General features: G+C 37.2%; 1 protein-coding gene and 1 pseudogene across 1 annotated transcript in view; both read right to left on the bottom strand.

Annotated features, from left to right (window-relative positions):
- The window catches only part of SPINK5 (serine peptidase inhibitor Kazal type 5), a 215,166-nt gene extending 203,739 nt beyond the window's left edge, over positions 1–11,427 (bottom strand). Inside the window, exon 1 of the mRNA XM_063811577.1 lies at positions 10,481–11,427. The gene's annotated coding sequence lies outside the window, so the exon portion shown is untranslated. The remainder of the gene's footprint in view (positions 1–10,480) is intronic.
- LOC741134 (elongation factor 1-gamma-like) lies at positions 10,589–13,870 on the bottom strand (annotated as a pseudogene).
- Positions 13,871–26,757: the final 12,887 nt, after the last annotated feature.

The following is a 26,757-nucleotide window of genomic DNA, read 5'->3' as shown; positions in this document are numbered from 1 at the left end:
GATTTCAGTTATAAATTATATCCCTGTTAATCTTTGCCGAGAGATTCAAGTAAAGATTTGAATCACCTTTAATTACTTTAAATATCAGGTTTGGTTTCTTTGAAGTTGAATGCACAAGAACTCCAGGCAGCTGGAGCTCCCAGGTTTTTCTCGTTACAGCAACACTGTTGGAGGCATCCACATATGCACACACCTTGCTGGCATGAAGGGTACCTAAAACAATACTGCTTTTGCTCCTTCCTGCTCCAAAGCAGAAGCTAGAAAATAAATTATTTTCAATATGCTAATAAACTAATATTAAGCATATGTTCCCTTGCCACTTTAAAGGATGTAATATAAATATAAATCCCTTATACATCCGCTGCTCTCTATAATTTTCAAACATCTCTTTAATCTCATTTGAACTTCGCAACATTCCTGGAAAGCAAACATGGGTCATTATCACCATTTTATAAGATGCGGGGAGAGAAGTTCATAGAAGTTGCATGGGTTGCACAAAGTCACCCAGTCACTAAGTGGCAGAGCTGGATTTTAACTTTGGTCTCTCACTGCAAGTTCACTAGGCTCCACACCGCTCAAACCTACTTCAAATACTCCTTCATGGAGAGTTCTATGTATGTATAGGCAAAACCAATGGGCCTAAAGCTTGAAGATCTTGGTTCCAGTCCTGCCCTTTCTATAATGTTGGGTAAGTCGTTTTTCTGCTCTGTGCCTGTTTATCAACTTCTTCAGCTGTGCGTGTTTTAGAAGTAAAATATTCTACTTCATAATGATAATAGCTATTATTACTAAGGCTTATTTAAGATAGGCACCTCTGTTAGGTATACAGATTTATCATCCATTTAATCTTCATAACCTAGCAAATTTTCAGAGAAGTTAAAATAATTTTCCCAAGCTGTCAAATAGCAGAACCAGGATTTGCATACAGGTCAGAAAGATTCTATTTTCATAGTACTAAATTGCCTAAAAATCTCTGTTGAATTATGAAAATACGTGAGTGGCTATGAGGCTTTCTTCTCTCAGGCATGATGCTGACTTGGCATACTTAGTGTACATACTAATTTGTTAAATGAAAGTTATAATAATAATGACAATAATATAAAAATAAAGGCAGTAGCAAATTGTATTAAGTGCTGTCTATAAATCAATTGCTAAGCACATAAAATTATATAAAGTATATGCACTATCATATTTAATCCTTGAAGCAACTTTATGTGGTAGGTGCTTTTATTATCCACATTTTAAAAAATAGCAAACCAAGAACTAAAAGGAATAAATTTCTCTACCCTATTCAGTAAGTTGTAGAGCTTGAGTTTACATCTGGGTTTGTCTTCCACAGAATCTATGTTCTTAACAACTGCCTTGTACTTTCTGAATAAGTGGGGCTTTTCTGTGGCCCCTGTACCTGAGCCCTTGTCTTGAATTTATGTGGGTAGAAGAGCCTCTCCTCTGAATGTGAGCAGAGGCCCCTCCTCTCTAGCCTCAGTGCCCATTTCTCCATGCCTAACCCCTCTCCTCTGTTGTATCTCCTGCCCTAAATTGTTGATGCACCACCTCTTCCTTCCTTTCCCACTGCACTAAACTAGAATGTACTTATTTATACAGTTTCTATTCCATTTATAGTACGAAGAAAAATAAGCTTGAGACAGTAGAACTTGATAAGACATATTTCTCTTCACGATAAAGGCTTGAGAACTTTACGTGAGAGAACAATCACAAAATACCAGTTGTGACAAGCTTCAGGCATCATTCTGGATTGTGTCCATATTTCTGAAATCAACACTCTAAGCAAGTGGTACAGGTTTGGGTACTTAATCTACGTAAGTAGTAGGCCCTTGTTGAACTAAATACAGGACATCCCAGTCCTTAAACTGGGAGAGAAAGGCCAGCTTTCACTGGAGAAAACCCAGTTTCCAACTGAAACAAGAAGACAAACACTAGAGTTTGCCTCTAAAATTCATGAACGCCAACTCACAACTCTCCACTCAAACACAGGCAAGTAAGCCTTTCCAAAATTAGATTTTTATACAGCTCAGACACACCTTTAGCCTCCCAGACCATGGCAGAGCCACCAGACTGACCCCACACCCTCTTCCAGACTCAGAAATTGGGGGGCCAGAGACTTGCTCAATGTCAAACAACTCTTAAAGACTATGCTCCAAATCCCTTCTTGCCCTTTAATTAACCCTTGGTGCTTTCTTTTGGGAAATCTGACAACCATGGGGTCATCTTGACCAATGGCTATGGAGAACTGCCCTGGACAAAATTCTCCTTCCCTCCTGACTAAAATAGATCCTCAAACTATCATATCCATAAATGGCCTTAGGGAAACGGTCTAACATCTTCCCAAATTACTGCAACAGAAAGAAAGGAAAAGGAAGGAAAGAAGGGAGGAAAGGCGAGAAGAAAGGAGGGAAGAGAGAGAGAGAGAAAGAAGAAGGAAAGGAGGAAAGAAAGTCCGTCAATAATGAGTGTCAGAAATGCAAAATTACTTCAAGTTAAAGAGATGTTTTACTTGTGATTTCCTTATAAGGAAATAAGTTCCCAAACTTATTTAGCCATGTGTCTTTCTTATCTCCTCCATGGAGAAGCTCATAAGTTTAGTGTTCTATGAAACACAGTTTGGAATATGCTCATGTAGTCCAATATTCTTAAGATCCCATTTTCAGACAAGGTTCAGAAAGCTGAAATGACTTGTTTAAGGCCCTTCAGTGTGCCTTTAAAAGAAGGAGGGTTGCAATCTATGTATTTTCACCCTTGAGGTCAATGATCTATCTACTGCATCATGCTTCCTTGTTCCAGGACCAAAGCATAACTTTGGTCCATAGGACTTGAAAACAACCTAAGCTTCATGAGGCCAGGGACTGTCTGTGTTGTTGACTGCTGAGCACCCAGCACAGTGTCTGGAATATTGAAGGTATCCATAATGTTAAAAGAAAAACCTTAGGCAAAAATTTAACAGAATTTATTTAAGCAAAGAATGATTCATGAATCAAGCAGGAAAGTCAAAAGGAAAACAGAACCAGAAGTTCAGACAGCCCCTCTCTGCAGTGGGAGTAGCAAGCTTTTTTAGACCAACCATGAAAGCAAAATAGGGAAGTTACTTGATAGGCTACAGCTAGGCATTTGCTTTACTGGGGTGTGATGCAGTGGAGAGTCCCAAGCTAGAGGTTAGCTAGAGGTTTCTAATTGGTTAAACTTAACTTGTGTTTTACAGTTTACATTTAATTGAGTTTTGGTTTGCCTATGTTGGAGTTCCTATTACAGAGACAATCTCAGGCTAATGGCCTCCTTCTTACTTGCTTTAACTATAAGTATTTAATGAATAAGTGCTGCACAACAATAAGAATCACATTGTCGCATTGTCTTACTGACTCTTCACAACATCCCTAGGGTTATTATTTTCAGGTTAGACCTTGAGATTCAAAAAAGTCAACAACTTGTCACAAGTTCATAGAGCTAGTAAATAGTAGAAGAGTCAAAACTCATAATCAGGTCACTCTGACCCTAAACTCCATACTCTTTAACTATAATTGTATACTATCTCAGTATTTCCCAAGTCCTAAAATACATATAAATCATCTGGGTATCTTTTGAGAATGTAGATTCCAATTCAGTAGGTTTGGAGTAAGGTCTATAATTCTACATTTCTAACAACTTGCTAGGAAAAGTAGATCCTGCTGTTTCACAGATTGTACTGAACAGCAAAGCACTATCCACACTCACAGAATGTCAGAGGTTTAAAGGGAAACTTAGGCAGTCAAACTGGAAATATAGAGCCTGGGTATTACAAAGTGCTTATGCATAGGTGGTTTATTAATGCTTACATCACAACACTGAGCTAAAACCAGACCCTAATCCCACTGGTCCCTACTGTAGACAAGACACCACAGTGGGACAGAGTCAACACGCAATGAAGCAGCATGGAGAAAACCGGAAGGAAAATACTCAATAACACTTTACTACTGCCCTGTGATGGTCCAACAGTGTTCACCCATGTCCAAACCCAACAGGAAAACAGGAGGCAAGGAAGCCCCTTGACATAATTCAACTAAGTAAGCCTCAATGGGTCACAAGCAGGGTAAACAAAGGTGGACGGTGGTTCTGGAAGTGCAAACTGAAGCTAGCTGAGGTATTTGACTCTCTGTGGAGACCACACCAAGCTGATTTCAATTTTCTCTTTTATCTGGAGTGGAAAAAAACAATAAGAAAAAAATGTAGGGATGGAAGGTGTTTTTTTCTACTCCGTGCCTACATATTTCATCTAGAACTCTTGTGTCTTATCTGTGGAAAAGAAATATGTCTTTTTATTTGGGAGGTTAAACCCTTTGCAAGTGCTTATAGAATAATCACAAAACCCTCTCACTCTTTTCTCCCCCCAAATAGACATGCTTTACCACCTTAAATTCTCTCCTCTCTCAAACTTCAGATAATTAACTCTCAGAATTCTCCTGCAAGTTACCTTACTGTTTCTTCTCAGATTGACTGCCAAGTACCTCTTCTTATACATAACAGTTTTTTATGGTACTCTATCAACATTTTTTTTTTTTTGCCTGTTCAAGCCTTTCTATCTTTGGGGAGCCACTCTCAACTCCATTCTTTCAGTTCCATTTTGCCATCTACCTGTGGGAAAACTTTACCTAAACGCTGAAAATGCCCCTCAATTTCAATAAGTGCCCAACCAAAATTTACCATCATTCCTCTAATCTTCCTTCTGTGCTCCCTTTTCATGGTAAAGTCACTATAATTTCCCTGCCGATCACCTAGATTCCAAGACAGGTCTAACAAATTTTAGCTTAATAACACTGCCAGGAATGTTATCCTCTGCTTATTTTCCACTGAGAAAAAAAAATCATGTTTTATCCACCTTTTTTCTTGCCTGGGTTAATAGAATACTTTCATAATTAATTCCCTGCTTCTTGGTTTTTTCCTCTCTGGTGCAATTTACACACACTACCATCCAAATAATATTCCAGAATTACAGTTCTGATCACATTATATATTTTTAAAATAATGCAAGTCTCTGAACAGCCATTGAAAGGAAAGGAGCTATGGATGTTTACGGATGAAGAGAAAAGGGAGGCCAAGTTAACATTCCACCTATTTGAACTCCGTTGGCTATTTTGTTCTTTATCTTACACATCTTTTCGTTGGAGGTGAGTGGCATATTTGTTTCCCTTTTCATTCATTTTCTATTTTTTTTAAAATTTTGATATTAGAATTAGTACAAGAAGGAGGAAGGGGAAAAATGAGACTAGTGGTAACAGAGGAGGAGGGAGTCGTGAAAAGCCTGAGTGACCAAACTGGTCATTAATAGTTGCCAGTCATCAATGGAGAAATTGAAGGGAGGAATGATATTTTCAAAGAACCAGTGTTTCTATGTATGGCTGAAGCATAAGTCCTTCTTTGACTGGTTTTCTTAGAAACAATACTATTTCTGGAGACTTAGAAGTCCTGGCAAAGAAATGCCAAAATTCTAACGATTTCATTTGGAATGAAACCAAAACTTAGAAAGCTCAGTTTAGTAGAGTTCTGCAAAACCTTGACTTATTTAGCAGTCCTAAACATTCTTAGAGAAAGTATATTTTTCAACTGCTGCAGCAAAACATACTTAGAGGGATTTGGTAAGAAAGATAATGAATGCCAACTCAGAAGAGGAAGAGGATGAGTATGAAAATAGTGATAATAAAGATGATGTGGAAGATGAGCTGGTCCACCCAGAAAATATGAGGAAGAGGAAGAGGAGAATGAGGACAAGAGAGCAAGCTCAGAATTGGAAAAGGGAAAACAGGAAATAGGCTGCTCATTTTCCAAGAAAGAATAATTTTAGAATAAATATTATGATAGCTATGTTGACAGAGAAAGAGTAGAAGATAAAAAGAATACTTTTGAGGGAAAAAGAGGAAAAAAGATGTTAAGAATAAGAGAGCAAAAGAGATAACAAGATCATTCTAAAACCAGACTTCCTGATCTTGCTAGTTTTGCAATAGGATGGTCGTTAATGGTTATTTCTGTAGAAAGTAACATGTCACTTTTTATGGGAAGTATGTGTTCTACTATTTTCACATTGTCATTATGCAAAATAAGATTTATTAATATGTTAGTGATAATATTTTATAGGGAGAAAATGTTCATTGATATCATTGTCAAGTTCCATATATGTTTATATGGAATTTTAGCTTTTCTCCTTTTTTTTGTTAGTGTTGATTAGCCATCAATTAAGACATGACTAATTTTACACAGGTTTATTGTGGTTCATTTCATTCATAATGTGTCAAACCATTTTTTTCATGACAAGTTGGTCATTTTTATAGCTGACTCTAAGATCTCTAGTTTGAAGGCTTTTTGTTTGTTTGTTTGCTTGGTAATGTTTTTAATAACTTTTACAATTTGTTTATTTGTTCATTTGTTTTGTCACAAGAGTAGTTTAGAGAGTAGCAATAAGATAATGAAGATTTTATTTGACTATGTGGTGTATGGATTTTAATATTCTTTTTATAGCAGTATGTATATTGTGTGTTAAGTGCCTTACAAATCGCTCCTTAAAGTTTTGAACTTAATTATCTTCTGTGAATTTATGTTTTAAATAAAATCATAACACTTTTTATTTAAAAAGGCAATTCTGGTTATTCTTTGCTGTATCTCTTCTCTGTTTTATCTGTATTACAGTTTAAAGTTTTTCAAACCTAATCAAGTCAAATAAAGATTTGTTATTTAAAAAAATAAAATTACATACTGATTTCGTATTGGGAATTGCAACAGGAATTGCTTTTTAAAAAGAGCCCCATTTAACCCCACCCAGGCTGGGTGGCACCCAGATGGCTTATGGGTAGAACTGACTCCACCCTCACATCAAAGATTGACCCAGACCAGCCTAAGCCCATCTACATTATCCTGTCTCTCATGCCACGCTGATTGTGTCAGGCATCAGTCAGTACATGACACTCCCTTGGCCATAGCAAAACAGTGCAGGAGTGGGCAGGGACATAAATGGGGCAAGTTCAAAAAGGTGCAGGAATTTATTTTCCTGTGGTCAAGATCAAGAAGAAGAGCACTTTGGGAGGCTGAGGCGGGTGGATCAGCTGAGGTCAGGAGTTCAAGACCAGCCTCGCCAACATGGTGAAACCCCATCTCTAGTAAAAATATAAAAAAACTTAGCTGGGCATGATGGTGGGCACCTGTAATCCCAGCTACTTGGGAGGCTAAGGCAAGAGAATTGCTTGAATCCGGTAGACAGAATTTGCAGTGAGCCGAGACTGTGCCATTGCACTCCAGCCTGGGCAAGAAGAACAAAACTCCATCAAAAAAAAGGAAAAAAAAAGAAGAAGAAGAGCAGCTCTCTTCTGAATCATGTGTGCTGTGGTTTGAATGTGTCCCCCAAAGTTCAAGTGTTGGAAGCTTAAACCCCAATGCAACAGTGTTGAGGGGTGTGACCTTTAAGAGGTGATTAGGTCATAAAGGCTCTTTCCTTATAAATAGATTAATGTTGTTATCACAGGAGTGGGTTTATTATCAGAAGACTGGATTTGTTATAAAAGTGAGTTTGGCGCTCTCTCTGTCTCTCTCATTTTCTCTCTTTCTTTCTCTCACCCACACAATACATCCCACCATGTGATGGTGCAAGAGGAAGAGCCTCTCTAGGTGCAATCCTTCAGTCTTGGACTTCCCAGCCTCCAGAACTGCAAGCCAACACATTTCTGTTCTTTATAAATTACCCAGTCTCAGGTAGTTTGTTATAGCAACATAAAACAAAGACAATGTCATTTGGGAGCTTGAGACCTAGAACTACTTCAGCTGTTTTTCTATATTGGAAAGCCAGCCTGAGAATAAAGCCAATACATAGAAGAAAAAAGACAAGAGAAAATCAAATAAAAGCTCAGCAGAAACTCTGAAGCAGCTATTTCTGAAGCCGAGGTTATTTCTGGACTTTTCAGATAATTGAGCTAATAAACTCCATTTGTTGTTTAAGCCAGTTTAAGTTACATTTTGTTTCTTTTAACCAAAACAGATGTTGATACACCAACACAATAAAATTCAGACTCCAAATCTGGTGTGTGTGTGTGTGTGTGTGTAAATCTGATAATTTCTTACTCTCTATACGCAGCATCATTCTTTAGCCCAGCACTACTCAATCGAACTTTCTGTAATGATGAAAATGTTCTATAGCTGTGCTGTTCAGTATACTAGCAATTAGCTATATACAACTTATAAGCACTTGGAATGTGACTAGTGTGGCTGTGAAAATGAATTTTTAATTTGATTTAACTAATTTTAAGTGCTCATATATGGCTAGTGGCTACAGTATTAGACAATACAACTGTAAACTAATAAAATTTTCTCTGACTGTAACCTAGTCTTTCCACCTTCCTTTGCTCACCTTGTTTTTTCCACTTGGAATGTCTTCTTTTCTTTTGTCAAATAAGACAAAAGAAATACATAATTAATTAATGTGTAATTAATACATAATTAAATACATAATTAATTAATGTGTAATTAATACATAATTAAATACATAATTAATACATAACCATCCTTATAAGTAAAGTTCAAATGCCCCATGTTCTATGAAGCTTTTTTAAAATCACATTGTCCCAAACTATAAACATCCCTAATGTTTTATTTTTGATTTTTTTTTAATTCCTTGCATGATCTAGTTGCGTATTTGTCCCCTTCAAATCTCATGTTGAAATTTGATCCTTAATGTTGGAGGTGGGGCCGGGTAGAAGGTGTTTGGGTCATGGAGGCGGATCTGTCATGAACTGTCCTCACGATAATGAAGGAGTTCTTGCTCTATTCATTTCTGTGAGATTTGACTGTTCAAAGGAGCCTGGCTCCTCCTCCTCTCCCTCCTCTCTCACCATGTGATACTTGCTCCCCTGCACCTTCCCGCATGAGTGGAAGCTTCCTAAGGCCCTCACTGGAAGCAGATGCTGGTGTCATGCTTCTTGTACAGCCTGCAAAGCTGCGAGCCAAATAAACTTCTTTCCTTTTTAATTACAGCCTCAGGTATTCCTTTGTAACAACACAAACAGACTAAAGTCCTGGCATTTATAAACAATGCTCTGTTTTTAAAAAAATTGACATTTAATAAGCATTTGTTTTAAAAGGAGAAAAGTGGACAAGTATATTCATATCTGATATTCTAGGAAATAGGGAAAGTTAAAATAATTCCTGTAAATAACTAACATAGACCTCAAATCTGTACCTTTCTCCAAGTCACACTACTATTAATATTGATTCTCAATTAATACACATGAACGATTCCCTTATTTCTCTCTCTTTTCCCTTACACCCACCATATGAATAATGCACCAAAATGACCATCTGATCATGTCTCACACCCACTCCAAACACATTGAGGAATCTTTGCTGTCAAATGAATATAATTGATTTTTTTTTTTTTTTTGAGATGATTCTCACCCTGTCTCCCAGGCTGGAGTGCAGTGGCACGATCTCAGCTCACTGCAACCTCTGCTTTCTGGGTTCAAGTGGTTCTCCTGCCTCAGCTTACCGAGTAGCTGGAATTACAGGCAAGCACCACGGCACCCAGCTAATTTTTGTATTTTTGTGGAGAGGGGGTTTCACTATGCTGGCCAGGCTGATCTCAAACTCCTGACCTCAGACGATCCACAAACAGACTAAAGTCTCTGAATATATTCCATAAAATCCAATAATCCTTCAACTATCAGATCAAATTCCACCTTCTCCATTCTGGATGAATAGGGACACCTTGGAGTGAATTCAAAAAAGTAGCAACAATGATAAAGAGGGGTCTTAAAAGCATGTTCTTAAAGGAAAGTTTGAAGAAATTGAGATGCTTACCGTGGAGGGGAGAAGATTTAATGATTGGAGAGCTATAATGGGAAAATAGATTACACTTGTTGGCCAGGTCCAAGAGCAATAACTATGGCCAATGCTTGGGAATTACAGAAAGACACTTTCAGCCAAAATGATTAAGAAATATTTCACCAGTCAAAGACTGGTAGAATCTTTCTTGTATTTTTAATTAAAAATTCTTTTTTAATTGAAAAAGAATTCTTGTTTAATTACAGGATTCTTCTTTAATTGAAAATAATTGTTTTTTACTTGAAAATTAAATTAAAATTCTTCTCAGAAAAGAATCTTGTAATTGAAAAGAATGGTTTTTCAATTAAATAATTCTTTTTTAATTGTACTTTTTTCAATTAAAAATGGAAAAATTTTAGATCTATTATATGTTAACATATTCTCTGTGCCAAAGGCTGTGCTATTTTCTGTTTACATGCATCATCATATGTGAGTCTTTTAACAGGTCTGAGAGCTAGGTGTTATAATTCCCATTTCACATTAAAAAAAAAAAAAAAAAGACTCTTAGCTTAAATTCCTTGTCCAAGATATCACAGTCAAAGATTTGGCAGAGGCAGCATCCAAACCAACTTTCGTCTGATTTCAGAGTCCATGCTATCTAGCACCTGGTTAGTTGCCCTAGTGAACCACTCACCTTTGGAAGTGTGAAAACAAAATCTGGATTACACTCAGGGAAACAATAGAATGGGGTTCTGAACAGCTGATGAGCTGTTGAACGAAAACATCTTTTTATTGTCAATGTTCAGTTTCCTTTAATGATTCCCATCTTCGTGAAGGGCAAGTGCAGGCTGCTTGGCAATGGTAAAAAAAAAAATGTTCTCTTGGAGATCTTGTGCTGACTGAAGGCTTTGCCCAAATGCTTGAAGACCCCTTCCCAGGAAAAGTACTCTCCAACCAGTGTCTGGGCCTCTTTGCTTCCAGGATCCAGTTTCTGCCTTTTATATTACTCGGAGTCCATCTGCCAATCTGGACTCAGCAGAAAGGCAAGCTCCTGGCCTTGGAAGACCCAGACTCAAGAAATGGAGCTGCTATTGTTGATTCTAAAGAGGATGACACTAGCAAAGGCAGGTTCTTCAGCTCGTCCAATCGCTGGAACATTCCAGTGATGAGACTGCAACTCATGAAGGTCTGGTGAGTTCTTCAGGGAAGCGATACTCAGAGTACCTCAGGGACCAGCTGTCTTTATCAAAGTGCTCTCTAAAACATGTCATTGCCTCAGAGTGTGTCCTCGATGGAGTACTTGTGCTTAAATTCATCCACCTCGAAGGTGTTCTTGGGCTGCTCACATTCCTTCATCTCTGCTTAAGGAGCAGGAGTGGCCACCTTTTTCTCCTCCATCCGCTCAGCCTGGGGCTTCTGCTTCTCTTCCCGTGAACCTTTCTCTTTCCGTGGAGTGTCCTTTTTAGGCTGGCTCTCTGCAAATATTTCAGCATCAAAGTGGGCCATGTTCTCACACAGTTTCATTTCCACCCAAGACAGCCTGGAACTGGGGCTGGTAAATGTAGGCGAGGAACCAGCAGTTGATAATGGGAATGGCCTGGTAGAAAGAAGGCTCTAGAACCTACCTGCTTATAGAGTCACAACAAGGTGCAGATAACTATGATGTCAGCCAATGTCACTCGCTCACCCACCAGAAAAAGTCTTCATCTTCAAGTGAGCATCTAGCAGCCCCAGACTTCACCTCACCTCTTCCCCTGCATCCTGGGTGGCCTGTTTGTCATGGTGCATTTTGCCCAAGGTGGGAACACCCTGGTACTGGCTATCATCAGCAAAGTTCACCCACTGCACAGCCTGGGCTGCTGCCTCTGGAGCACTTCCCCACAGCTCCTCATTGCTCACATAGGTGGCAATAGCATTGCTCTCCCACACAGAGAATCCATCATCACCCTTAAATGCTAGAACCTTGTGGGAAGGAAATTCAGGGGTACAGTTGGTTTGGCCAAAGTAAAAGTGAGCGTAGAGGACGCGAATCTGAGCTCCGCATTACCAAGCAGAATGAGGGCCTGCTCATCATACACCCGCCCTCTGGTTTTCAGGACATGTGTTCAGGCTCCCAGCTGCCTTGGTGATTTCGCAGAGAAAGCGGGTAGGGCTCTCCACGCTGCAGCAAAGTAAGCAAAGTAAACGAAAACATCTTTTTTTTTTTTGAGACAGAGTTTCACTCTTGTCGCCCAGGCTGGTGGAATGCAATGGCACGATCTCAGCTCACAGCAACCTCCGCCTCCCGGGTTCAAGCGATTCTCCTGTCTCAGCCTCCTGAGTAGCTGGGATTACAGGCACCTGCCACCACGCCCAGCTAATTTTTGTATTTTTAGTAGATACGGGGCTTCACTATGTTGGCCAGGCTGGTCTCAATCTCTTGATCTCAGGTGATCCACCCGCCTCCGCCTCCCAAATTACTTGGATACGGGCATGAGCCACAGACCCGGTGGAAAACATTTTTGAGAACGATTACAACTGTGGGCTTTTAGCCTTCCCAATAACATGAGAACTTTAAGTTTGGAGTAGTTTTACAACATTCAGAGATGAGTTTAAGAGGACAGTTACGATGGAAGCAGAAGAATTAGCAAAAGCAGAGTATGATTTCTCCCTTTCTCCTACGTATGCCAGCATTACAGATGTATTTTATTCTGCTTTATGTTGAAGTTCTTTACATTTGAGGTACTTCAAATGTACCTCATTTGAAGTGTACAGGGGACATCAACACACATGTTTCACAGATATGCAAGACCTTGGAGAGATGTGGAACCTGATGGAATCTATTTCTTTGCCTTCTGCTACCTCCAGGCACCAATGTAATGAGGCTGATCCCACCGTTACACTGACAATTTTCCTGTAGGTGACTAAAGACTTCCTTGTTTCTAGATGAGTAAAGCAACCCAAACCTTATCTTCCTAGATCTCTAAGCAGTAGCCAACACAGCAGAACAGTTCCTCTTTTCACAAACTCTCTCTTTCCTTCATTTCTATGGGATCCAAGTATCCTCTTTTTTCTTTTTTCTCTTGAGTAGCCTTTTTGAAGTTTCTCCTGCAGGGCTTTCTTGCTATGTGTGGTCCTCAAGCACCTACCTAAGTACTCTTCTAATTCTACCCACTATCCCTGGAGAGTCTCATCTGCTCTATGGCTTTTTTTTTCCCTCCATTTGTAAAATGATGACCCCGAATCCATCTCTCAAGTAAAGTCTTCCCTTCTGGGCTTAAGGTTTATATTTACTCATACAAAATTCTTAATTGCCAATCATCTCCAATGTAAATGTCTCAGAATCACTTTAAATTCAACCTGTCCAATACGGAACCCATGATATTTCCCTTGTCCCCAGCTCTCTTCACTGGGTATCCACAATGCTGAGTAATATACCACAACCACACGGCCACCAAAGACAGAAACATACTTGACATCTCCCTGGGCCTCACACAACAAATCCAGTCATCATTGACACCTGTCAATGGGACTGACTGAATGTCATTCAAATCTCGTAGTTCTCTATTGAAATGGCAATGCTTCAGGGAGGCACTTTGTAATTCTATGGAGGACTTAATTTCCTGGTGGAAATTAAAATACATATTATATTAAATTACATATTATATTATTATATTAAAATACATATTATATTATTATTTATTTTAATTCTTATTTTAAAATAAGATTATATTTAAATATTAAATACATATTAAAATACATATTATATTATTAAATTAAAATACATATTAAAATACATATTATATTATTATTAAGATACATATTATATTATACATTTATTTATTATTTATTACCTGTATTAAAATACATATTATTATTTATTTTAATTCTTATTTGTTTTAGTTTTAATTTTTTATGGACTTCTGAAATTATGTGTGTTACTAGGATATTTTATCTACTAATTTTAATAGAATGGAAGGTATATTACAAAATATATGTCAAGATTGCAGCATTAGGGCTAATAAAGTTACAAAAACTTACTGCTCAAGTCCATCCACTTGGTTACATTACCACTGGCTCCAACCCCATCTCCAAGCACTATCATTATGCTCATTATTATAACAATGTGATTATAACGATAATAATGATTTCCTAAATGGTCTCTTTGCCTTCAGTGTTGGTTCACTCTCATTTTCTACTACCAATTAAAGAAACTGGAAAATAAAATCTGATCATGTCACTTCTCTATTTAAAACCCTTGCATATTGCTCTTAGAAAAAGTCCGAGCCATTTTAAAAACTTCACAGAATTCTTGATGAGTCAAGCCCTAGATATTTTTCAGTTTTTTTTTACCCTATTCCGTGACACTTTACTTCAAGTCCCTGTCCTACTGAACTACTTAAGTTTCTCATTTATTGTCATGCTTTTTCCTACCTGTAAATCTTTGCCTAACACCTACTTATCTCTCACATCTCAGCATAGATAACTTTCCTCTGGGAGATTTCTTTGGTCTTCCTTTATCTGCCCACAATATTCTATTGTAGCAATTACGATGCTGAAGCATAATTCCCTGCTGAATTTTTTCGTTCCCCCTGACTAAAATGTAGGTTCCACGGTGGCAGGGATAGTGCCTATCCAATCTCCTGTTATATCTCTTGTGCACAGTATATTTCCTGACACTTTGCAGTTACAAAATATCTGTCGATAAATGCATAAATGAAGGAATAGATAAATAAGTATATGAACAGTAACTGGGTTCTCATTTTTCAGACTGGAACCCTGTTAGATGCATTTTTATTAATGGTTTTAGTATCAGATAGCAGTGAGTTTAAGTCCTAGCTCTGCCACTTACTAGTAGATTGACAATAGGATAGTAAATTAAAATGTTCATGCCTTTGTTTTATTGTGTCATTGCTGCTGTTAGTTTTTTTTTTCTTTTTAATAATTTGCAAAATGAGGATAATTACATCCACAATGACCTACATTTGTGGGTAGGGTAATTGTAAAGAATGTGTGAGTTCCCACCTGGGAGCAGGCATTACGAATGGGAATTATTTTTGTTATACTCTATTGAGCTGTTCAATCAAGAGACACAACAGGATACCTGATAGTGTACAAGACGTTTGGGGTTTTTGTTTTTTTAAATTCATCTTCGGGCTCTGGGTTGCTGTTAATGGCAGCTGTTCAGAGATTAGTCATAAACAGCTTGGTGAAGGAGGCATGAGAAAGATAAAGGGTGGTGGCCTGATTACCTCTAGCCATCCTCATGCACAAACACACACCTACCTGTCATGTATGGAAATGTCTCAGAATGTGGGCCCAGCCCAGATCTCCACAAAAGCATAGGTTTCAAAGATTGAGGGAACATAAACACAACCTCAGAAATCACCTCTTCAGTCATCACAGAATGCCAGTGCTAGAAGAAACTCTAGTCATCATCCCATCCAAATTTATCATTGGAAAATGAAGAAACTTGGACATAGCAAGGGGGAAAAGAGGTATTCAAGATTACGCAGAACGTTCACTGCAGAGATGGCATGTAAACATAACTACCGCTTAACATGTAGTCTAATCACTACCACCACCATCAACAAGGCTATTATAAATATGTTTTTTCCTTTATTAGGGTATAATTTACACATAGCTAAACATCAAGGTATATTTTACATACAGTTTAAATTTACCCTTTAAAGTAAGTTCTGTGAGTTTTGTCAAACACAAACAATTTTGTCACCAGACTATATACTCATGACACAAAATGTCCACCATCCAAAAGAATTCCTTTGTGCTCATTTATAGTAAGCCTTCCCCTCCCTGCTCAGCCCCTAACCACCAAAGTTCTGCTTTTTGTTGCTACAGTTTTGCTTTTTGAAAACATTGTATGAATGAAATTAGAATTATACAGTTACAGCATTTTGAGTCTGGCTCCTACCACTTGGAATAATACTTTGAAATTCATTCTTGGTGTTGCACAGATTAGTGATTCATTCCTAATGGTGCTGAGTAATATCTTATTATGTGGACGTACTAGAGCTTATGTTTAGGGCTATTACAGCCACTATAAACATTCATCTGTGGTTTTTGTGTAAATGTAAGTATTGATTTCACTTGAGTATATATCTAAGAGTGAGATTGCTGGGTAAATACTTATATGGTTATACAATAAGTATATATACTGCCAAACTATTTTCTTATGTTACATTCCCACCAACAAGGTATGAGAGTTTTAGTTTCTCTATATACTCTTTAGCACTTGCTATTTTTTTATTTTGTTTTTGTTCTTTTAGCTTTTTAAATTTTGTTTTTAATGTTTTAGTTTTAGAGAGGTGGGTAGCAATATCTCATTATGGTTTTGATTTTCATTTCTCTAATGTCAAATGGTGCAGATTATCTTTTCATATACTTGTCCTCCACATGTCTACTCTGAATTTCTATTCAAATATTTTGTGCCTTTTGTTTAAATTGGGTTGTTTTCATATTACTTAGTTTTGAAACCATAATTTATGTATACTGGTTCCAAATCTTTTAACAGATATAGAGTTTTTTCCTAATCTGTGGTTTATCTTTGCCATTTAACAGTGTATTTCTGTCTGTGACAATCATGTTTTTGGTATTATGTCTAAGAAACCTTTATCTAATCCAAGGATACAAATATTTCCCTCTATATTTTTTTCAAGAAATTTTAGAGTATAAGTTTTTACATTTAGGACTGTGACCCATTTTGAGTTACTTTTTATATAACAATATATAGATCAACATTTATTCCTTATTTCTTTTTGTCCAATTGCTTCCCATTATGTATCAAAAGCGTTATCTTTTCTTCATTGTTTGACCTGTGCACCTTCACTGCAAAGCAATTGACCATACAAATGTAAGTATATTTCTGGACTGCCTTCTGTTCCATCAATATGCCTAGCCTTTCTCCAATATAATACTGTCTTAATCATTGAGCTTTATGGAAGCCTTGATAATAGTTTGAGTGGTGCCTCAGACTTCGTTCTACATGGTTTTATTGTTTTCATTTTTTTTGTTATTCTAGTTATTTGCCTTTCTGTTTAATATTAAAATTAGTTTGCTTGTTTTTATACAAAATCATGCTAGAATTATGATTAGATCTCTGTTGAATCTATAGATCACATTAGGAAGAGTCAACATCTTCTAATTCATGAATACAATAAATATCTTCATTTATTTAGGGGTCATTTTTTACTTCTTTTAACAGAACTGTATAGTTATAAGCAAACATAATTTGTAGTTATTTTGTTAGACATATATCTAAGAATTTTATGGCTTTGGTGTTATTAGAAAAGGCGCATTTTAATTCCAATTTCCAATTGTTCTGTGCAAGTATGTAGAAATGCAATTGATTTTTGTAGGTTAACCATGTATCCTTCAAACTTGTTAAATGCACTTATTATTTCTAACAGCATTTTTGTAGATTATTTGAGATTTTCCACATAGCTAGTCACGCCTTCTGTAAATACAGACAGTTTTACCTCTCCCTTTTCAATCCTCTTACTTCTTTTTCTTCCATTATTGCACTAGTAAGGACCTTCCCTTCAACATCAAAAAGGAATAGGGAGAGAGGATATTTGTGTCTTGTGCTTGATCCAAGAGGAATGCATTAATCTTTCATCATTAAGTGTGATGTTAAAATCTTTAAGCATGAGTGTTTTATAGATGTTCCTTATCAAGTAGAGGAATTTCCCTTCTATTGCTAGTCTTCTGAGAGGTATATGCATAAAGACATACTATTTTATATATATGTATATAACTATATATGTATATTATAATAGATACTGAATCTTGTCAAATGACTTTTCTGTATCTATTGAAATGATTATATGCTTTTTCATCTTTAATCTGACCATACGATAAATTGAATTTATTGATTTTTCAAATGTTGAATAAGATTCACATTTCAGATATAAACCCTACTTAGTTGATTTGCTAGTACTTTTGGGGGCATTTTTATTTTTATGTTTCTGAGGGATATTAATTTGTAATTGTCTTGTCATTTCTCATTCTGATTTTGGCATCAGGGTAATGTTGGCCTCCCAAAATGATTGGGCCAATAAGCTCAATGAAGTATGATCAGTATCATTAGCCATTAGGGAAAAGCACATCAAAAGCAAAATTATATACCACTCCATACCTACTATGATGACTAGAATAAAAAGGATACAATAACAAGGGTAGGTTATAATATGGAGAAACTGGAATTCTCTTAAATTGCTAGTGGGAATGTGAAATAGTGTAGATGCTTTGAAGAGTCTGGAAGTTTCTCACAAGTTTAAAACGAGTTATCATATGACCCAGCAATTCCATTCCTATGTGTATACCCATGAAAAATGAAAATATATGTTCATTCATACACTTATCCAGGAATGTTCACAGTAGCATTATTCATAATAGCCAAATAGTAGTAGAACAAACCAAGTGTTTATCAACAGATGAATGGATAAATAAAATGTGGTATATCTATACACTGGAATATTATTTAGCAGTAATAAAGAATGAAATACTGATACATACTATTACGCAGAAGAACCTTGAAAACATGATAAGTAAAAGAAGCTGGACGCAAAAAGCCACATATTGTATGATTTGTTTTATATAAAATGTCAGTGGCAGAGGTGATTCCAGAGCCCCACTGGAACAATAGCCAAATCTCAAGCCAAGGAATCAGATGTAAACAAGGAAGGCAGTTAAGAGTCCAGTGGCTTTTGTTTTTCTAGCAGCTGGAGCCATGGCTGAGGGTGGAGGCAACGTTTCAAAACAGGTACTATGTCATGCCTCACTTTGGTACATAGGATGGAGTGAAGGGAACATTTTACAAAATTATAAATTAATTACATGGAAATAGTGACTCCCCCCTAAATTAAGAAGGCCATAGTACCAAATTAAGAGTGTAAATATTTCTATGCCAATTATGCATAATTTATCTATGCCAGATAAGTGTATAATAATAGCTAAATTACAAGGTTTTTGTGGGACCAAATGAGGTAATAAATACATAATTGACATGGAAGCTATAAATTGTCAAACTATAAATCGAAAACTATAAATCGAAGAGTAACTGTGATCAATTAAAGTAGGTTTATCTACTGAGTCAATAATAGAGGTAACACAGATCTGTAAACAAACAGTCAGTTAATCCAAAAGTAGGCCAAAAGATGGAAAATAAAACATCTAGCAACATTGTAGATTTAAAAGCAATTATATTAATAATTACATTAATGTAAGCAATCTAATCACATTGATTATAAAACAGAGATAGTCAGATTATGCTGTTTACAAAAAAAATCCAATTTAAATATAAAAACATAGATGAGAGTAAGTGAATGCAAAAAGATTTATCATTAAACACACACAAAAAACTTGGAATGGTTATATTAACATGAGAACAGATAGTATTCAGAACAAGGAATACTATCAGAGATAAAAAAGAACATTGCGGCGGGGCACGGCGGCTCATGTTTGTAATCCTAGCACTTTGGGAGGCAGAGGCGGGCGGATTGCCTGAGCTCAGGAGTTCAAGACCAGCATCGGCAACACGGTGAAATCCCGTCTCTACTAAAATACGAAAAATTAGCTCGTCTCTACTAAAATACAAAAAATTAGCCACTGTCTACTAAAATACAAAAAAGTAGCCAGGCGTGGCGGGGTGCGCCTGCAGTCCCAGCTACTCGGGAGGCTGAGGCAGGAGAATTGCTTGAACCCCGCGGGTGGAGGTTGCAATGAGCCTAGATCGCGCCATAGCCCTCCACTCCAGCGTGGGCGACAAAGCGAGACTCCATCTCCAACAACAACAAAAAAAACCCAAACAAACAAACAAAAAAGGAACACTGCATAATCAGAAAGGAGTCAATTAACTAAGAAAACATAACAATCCTATATGTATAAGCAAGTAACAATAGATTCTCAAATCTACAAAGTAAAATTTGACAGACAAGAAAAGAGAAGTATACAAATTTAAAATTCTAGTTGGAGACTTCAAAACTAGTCTCTCAGTGATTGATAGAATAAACAGATAGAAAATCAGTAAAGATAAAGAAAATCTGATTATCACAATTAATGAAAAATGACCTAATTAACTTTTGTAAAATACTCCAACTTAAATATAAATTTTAGTATGTGCAGAGGAAACATTAATCAGGATAGACTTTATGGAGTCATTCAACCAACCTTAACAAATTTAACAAAATTGAAATGATGCAAAGAATGCTTTTGTAACTTAATGGCAGTGGCAGATATATAAACAATAACTCATGATTTAATATAATAGAGATGTGTGCACAGTGAGCACACAGGAAAAGTGATTAATTGTACCATGGATTAAGTCAGGGTTGTGGTTACAATGTCTTTCCGAAGGATTTAATGTTTGAAGGGTGAATTGGTGGGGATGAATTGGTTCAAGCAGAACAAGTAGAGTGATAAAATAGGTCAAGTTCTGGAGCATGCCTGGTAAGGTAAAACAGGAGGTAACATGGTTAGAGAGTGGTGGGAGGCGATAATGCAAATAGTCAGCATTTGTTAAACATACATGATGCTAAACTTTGTATAGCATGACTTCATTTATAATTTATTTATTTCATTAATATTTTATTTCAGATTTATTAAAATTTTTGGGACTGATACTTTTATTATCTTTATATTGAAGATGGAGAACTAAAGTTTAGAGAGTATAAGCTAACTGCCAAATCACATTGTTAGTAGCTGAGAAGATATTAAATTATTCAACAACTAGGGTGCAAACACCAACCCAGCCCAGTAGACTGGATATGAGCATCCCAGTACATGCCCAGTAAATACCAGCCCTGGTGAAGTCAGAAATTGAATGCAGGCTACCTGACTCTAGAACTTGTGCATTAAGATTATACTACTCCTAAAGTGAAGTTAGAGATATTGATTGTGAGTGAAGTTAGAGATATTGATTGTGAATGAAGTATGAAAGGCCTTATTTATATGCAATCGGGAGCCACTGAAATTATTAGAGAAATGACAGAGGATGTAAACATAATTATGTTATAGAGTGATAAAAATGGCAGCAATGTGGAAGACAGCCTGGAATGGGGAGAGGCAAACATCAGAGAGACTTTAGATTGTTACTGCAAGAGTCAAGACGAAGCCCCAAACTGTGACTCTTATTGTGGACGTGAAAGAAGTTGATAAATTTTAAGGATATTTAAGAGGAAAATTGATAGCACTTTGTGAGAAAATTGGTTCTGTGGTAATAAAAGGTAAAGGAAATTCACATTTCTAACATAATTTGATGCATGGCAATGTCCTTATCTGAAATTCTAATTAGGGAACAGGAAGAGAGAAAAAATTCCTAGCTAAGAGTTTAAATACTTAATGATTTTTTACTCTACACTCCCAAACATTCTGTTCCTTCTCTCTTCTCTTTCCCCTCCATTTTTTTCCTTCCAACATGTTCATTAATTAAAACAAATTTTGAGATTCAGTTATTTCATTTCAATCTTCACTTCTAATAACACTGAAGAATTTGAGGTTCATTCCTAGAAATATGCAATGCTCTTCCAAGCTTCTGTGTCACAGATGTCATTCCTCCTACCTGAGGTGTCTTCTCCACACCTTGGTTGCATAGTAAACACCTACACAATCACTTTTCAAGGCCCAAACAATGATTTGTCCATGACCCCCTCCCGCAGGCAACGTTAACCACTCCCTGTTAGTCTTCTATAGGAATCTGTTCACAACTCCATTAGCATTTCTCATATTTAAATTGCAATTATTTGGTTACGTGTTTGCCTCCTCAACAAAGGTAGGTCAGGGACTGTTGTTTTGTATTTTCTTGTCCCCAGTGCCTGGTAGAGTACCTGGCAAATAGTATAAGCTCAATAAATAAATGTTCACTGAAAAAGTAACTGTTAAATGGATCTATGGCATGAAGATTGACTAATGTATAAGCTACATAGAGGAAGGTGATGAGGGTAACAAAGAGTGTGACCACTCCTCAGCATGTAGACACCATGGGAATGGGACCCCTAGCTGAAGCCACATGCATCCCTTCCAAGACTAGTCTGAAACTTTAGCTGGAATGAACCAAGAACAAGAGAGGGTTTTATGATTTCTTTATGAGGCTTTCAAGGAGGAAACATATTCCAGATATGATGTTAAAGAGGAACTAGAGCCCTTTAATGACTTCTAGTTTCCTCATTTGATTTCAACTTCTCACATACTATTCTTTAATCCTTTATGTAACCTCTCTCAGTCCTATTCTGCACTCCCTGATCACGGGTTTTTTAATAAGAGAAGAATTATGAGGGCTTCTCCAGGTAGATTCACAAATAAAAGTACCAGATGCCCGGTTACATTTAAATTTCAGCTAAAAATGTAAGAAAAAATTAATTTCAGCTAAACAACAAATAATTTTTTAGTATAAGAATTCCTGTGAAGTATTTGGTATATACTTATCCTAAAAAATTCCTCATTGTTATCTGAAATTCACATTTAATTGGGCATCATGTATTTTATCCTACAGCCCTATCTCCAGTCCTATTTCTGCCGAGGATAAAAAAGACACCGTGTAAACTGCATGTTTGCTATATCAAACTGAGCAAAAATATAGTGAATGAAATAGGCCAGAACTTTATTCAGAGGCTAATGAAAAAAAGCAGAGTTGGCACAGATGAATCTGTGGCAAACAGGTTGGTAACATGGTGTTCCTTGCTTGGCCCAGGCATTCTGCCAGTAGCAACCATGAGCATATGCCAGTGCAACTTAACAGAATAGCTAAAAGCAGGAACATTGGAATCATACGTTCGTGTGTCCAATTCCCTGCTCTGGCTCATATATGATTTGTAACCCTGGGAAAACTCCTCTAAGCTTAAATTTCCTTGTATAAAATGAGGAAATGGTAGCCTCTCAACAATTTCATTGATACATTGTATCTAACTCAGCACCTGACCAGAGGAGGCAGCCTATTATTATTATTATTAGTGGTGGTGGTGGTGGTGGTGGTGCTGGTGGTGGTGGTGGTGGTGGTCCTAAAATGTCTCTCCCTCCTCTAAGACAACTCAATGTAGAATAGAATAGAATAGAATAGAATAGAATAGAATAGAATAGAATAGAATAGAATAGAATAGAATAGAATAGAATAGACAAGTTTATTATTTATTTTTCACTTAGTATTTGCAAGGCACTGTGCTAGTTTTACAAATTTTCTTATCTAATCTTTATAACAACACCAAGAGGTATCATTATTCCTATTTTATGGACACTGGATCCAAAGCACAGAGAAATTAAAAATATTTTAAGGTTACAGTGTCACACAGCTCGTAAGGGGCAAATCTGAAATTCAAACTCAGTTCTGTGTGATCCCAAAACCCATGCTTTTAACACTAATGCATACATTGAAATCTCTCCATGAGATTGCCAACCCAAATTGTAATTCTTTTCTACCTTGAGAAAAAAAACCACTCAGATGATTTTTACTTAAGTCTGGAAAAGTCTGTAGGAATTAAAACATTTCTTATTTCCTTCATTCCTATACCTTCTTCCCAAGCTAGAATAGTGTTGTAGAAGAAGGTTCTCTTTTTCTTCCCAGCTTGGATAAAACCCTCTTTCATAATCTCAGTTTCTCATCTAACCTAAAGCAAATTCACTTGTTTATGGCAATGGAAGATAAATCACAGCTTTTTAATTGTTATTTATATGGCCAACATTAAGGGTTCTTTACAGTTATCAGGTGTTTCATTTTTATCTCCTATATTCTTACAATGGTGCTGATATATAGGCAGAAATTTATATTATGTCCCTTTACAGATGTAGAAACTGAGACCCACAGGGTACCTGTCATTTGCCAGAGTCACACAGATAATAACCAAAAGAACCTGGTTCCTCTTCTCAGAATTATTTATTAGCTCATTGATTCAATGCATATTTGTTGGGTATCTTTTACAAACAAGGCCCTATCCTAGACAGCAAAGCCATCTCCCTGAACAAGACTGATCAGAATGCTTCCCTTTGAGATGTTAGCATTCCTCGGAAAGAGAGACATTAAATCATCAAAATTTAAGTGCTGAGAAGAAAGAATACAGAGTGTAGAAAACTTAATCACATAGGGATCTGAATTGGGTTAGAGAGTCACAGAAGTTTTCACCAAAGACAAGACATTTTATCTGAGACCTGAAGCTATGAGGAAAAAACCAAGAGGAGAGAAAGAATAAGAACAAGAAGCAGGGAAAACGGAGGGTATTGAATCAGGGCCATGCAATGAGCTAGTGTTACTGACAGGAATCGAGGCCAGCTATCCTGACACTCAGGACAGTGCTAGCTTTTTGACACCAGACCTCCAAAAGCAGCTGATTTAGGATTTGTCTGCTTGCCCTATCCAGCTGCTATTCCTGAGAAGCCAGCAAATTTCTGTCTTAAGTTGCTGTATCTACAGCCTTCTCTTATCTATAGAGTGCCCTTGTGATGATTAGAAAAATATGTACCCTTTCCCAGGCAAACACAGCAATGTGTCAGGATCCATGGCCTAACTGATAGAGGACACTTGAATGTCATTCCCCCACTAGCCTCTTGGACAATCACAGTGCTCAGTCATCAGTAGTGACCCTGATGACATAAATCTACCTCAATGAAGGCCTTCTAAAGTCTAGATTTTATTAGAGACTCTGGCCTTGTCTGTCCTATACAAACAGTGGTGATCTAGAGTCTAGAGTCTAGATTCAACCCTTTGTGCAAGAGACAAGACCAGTGTTTTCCTGAGAAGATAGGTTGGGAAGGCCTTGGAAGGCCACACCACACAAGGTGCAAGCAGAGCTGCCTGATTACGTTCCAGAAGTGGTTTGGTGCCTTGTGAAGAGTATAACTAGTAAGTAAGAAACACTGCCCTAGCCTTGGCTCTGAGATGCTGGATCAACCTCCTTTTGTCCATACTTTAGTTAGTTTTCCCATTTATAAAATGGTATTTTGACACATGCAAAGTATAAGTATTGGTAAATCAATAAGTTTAGGTATTCCCAAGTCCACATTCCAATTAACTGAATTTATAGCATTCCTCAGGATAACCAATATCATCTAGACTTGAACCAAACTTTATTCTCTTGCGTATATTGCAAAGGGAGATTATTTTACATCTGAAATACATAGCAGCATCTCAAATCCAACATTCTGTTTCACCAAGTGCAAATATATTTAATCCAGTTAATTATTTCTTTTTTTAAAAAAAAGATGGTAAGGTAGACTTTATTCAAGGGGAACCATGGTGATGGGTATGGGTATAGAGACCAAGGCAATGGAGTCTGGCAGTCGGGGAGAAAGACTGGTCTTAATCAATTCCCAGATTATTTTTTCTTCTGCTGCTGTTTTTTTGTTTTGTTTTGTTTTGTTTTGTTTTGTGTGTGTGTTTGTGTGTGTATGTATGTGTTTTGGTATTTGCCATGTGCCTCAGTTAATATGTATTCAACTCTAAAAAAGATAGTTTTGCCTTCGAGACGCCTACAGCCTATTGGTAAAGACATTTAAAAAGGACCTAGCAGGTACATCAGAGGATCATCTATCTCTGTTTGGAAAAACCGGAACAAACTTTCAGAGGAGGTGAAGTCAAAGGTGAGACCAAGACCAGGCAATAGAGTAGGCTCCATGAGGATTCAGCAGTAATAAAACATTCTTCTCTTGAGACCTACAGGCTAGGAATCAACCTAAGTGTCCATCAACAAGTGAATAGAAAAAGAAACCATGATATGTATACACTGGAATACTATTTACTATAGAGCCTTAAAAAAGAAGGAAATTCTATCATTTGCAACACAGTTGAACCTGGAGGACATGATGTTACATGAAATAAACCAGGCACTGAAAGACAAAGAAAGACAAATACATACCACATGATCTCATTTACATGCAGACTCTAAACAAGATGAACTCACAGAGGCAAAGAGTAGAATGATAGTTACCAGAGACCGGGAGTTGGGTAGTGGGAGGGATTGGGGAGATGTTGGTCAAAAGATATAAAATTTGAGCTAAATAGGAGGAATGAGTTTGAGACATCTATTTTACATCATGGTGGCTATAGTTAATAACATTGTATTGTATACTTGAAAATTGCTAAGAGAGCAGATTTTAAGTGTTCTCGCCACACAAAAAAAGATAAATATGAGTAGTCTGGGTATTAAATAGCCAGATATAGCCTTTGCACAATATATGCATATTTCAAAACATCATATTGTGCACCACGAATATGTACAATATTTTGCCAATAAACAAATAAGTGGATCCACAAGCTGAAAGAGAAGAGAGCTGTTAAAACACTTAGTTCTCCTATGAGAACACATGGACACATTCAAGGGAGCAACACACACTGGGGTCTGTCAGGGTTTCAAGGGGAAAGAGAGCATCAGGAAGAATAGCTAATGGATGCTGGGCTTAATACCTAGGTGCCAGCCAGGCACGGTGGCTCACGCCTGTAATCCCAACACTTGGGAAGGCTGAGGCGGGTAGATCACGAGGTCAGGAGATTGAGATGATCCTGGCCAACATGGTGAAACCCTGTCTCTACTAAAAATACAAAACTTAGCTGGGCATGGTGGCACATGCCTGTAGTCCCAGCTACTAGGGAGGCTGAGGCAGGAGAATCGCTTGAACCAGGGAGTCAGAGGTTGCAGTGAACCGAGATCGCGCCACTGCACTCCAGCCTGGCAACAGAGTGAGACTCAGTCTCAAAAAAAAGAAAGAAAGAAAGAAACCTAGGTGACAGGTTGATCTGTGCAGCAAATCATCATCATGGCACATGTTTACCTATGTAACAAACCTGCACATCCTGCTGGCTACATGTGTAGCCTGGAACTTCAAATAAAAGTTGATGGAAAAAAAAGAGAAAAATAAAAGTAAAATAAATAAGACAGTTTATGTTGTCGTTTTCTGTTTGTTTTGAGACAGAGTCTCACTCTGTCACCCAGGCTGGAGTGCAGTGGTGTGATCTCGGCTCACTGCAATCTCCGCCTCCCAGGGTTCAAGCGA

Source organism: Pan troglodytes, chromosome 4, assembly GCF_028858775.2.
Source record: "Pan troglodytes isolate AG18354 chromosome 4, NHGRI_mPanTro3-v2.0_pri, whole genome shotgun sequence".
Lineage (NCBI taxonomy): Eukaryota > Metazoa > Chordata > Mammalia > Primates > Hominidae > Pan > Pan troglodytes.
This window is presented reverse-complemented; position numbering and strand designations above follow the sequence as displayed.